The sequence below is a fragment of the Triticum dicoccoides genome, chromosome 6A, assembly GCF_002162155.2.
Source record: "Triticum dicoccoides isolate Atlit2015 ecotype Zavitan chromosome 6A, WEW_v2.0, whole genome shotgun sequence".
Taxonomy (NCBI): domain Eukaryota; kingdom Viridiplantae; phylum Streptophyta; class Magnoliopsida; order Poales; family Poaceae; genus Triticum; species Triticum dicoccoides.
In genome coordinates this window covers 618,087,758-618,088,122 of record NC_041390.1, presented here as the reverse complement: position 1 = coordinate 618,088,122, position 365 = coordinate 618,087,758, and positions in this window count along the sequence as shown.

Sequence of the window (365 nt, the reverse complement as noted above, 5' to 3'; positions counted from 1 at the left end):
GAGATTTTGCAAGTTACGGTGTGAGCTAAATATCCTGGAATCCTCAAATGTCCTATGATCAGGCACACATCCTAACACTTATGCATATTGATGACTTAGATGTGCAACACACGAAGTAACGTATATCTTCAATCAATGAAGACATACATTCTAAGTGTGAATACATTAATGTGGAATTTGACTACGGAGCGCCACGATAATTGTGCGCCGTGTCTGGGTCTAATACTTCCTATATGGTGGGTAACGCCACCACCAAACGTTCTATTTTGAAGTGTTTCACTCATGGCGTTACCTTGCAATGTATTCACATTTGGTTTGGCTTCAATCTCAACATGTCTTCATGATTATCCTCACTATGTTGATTA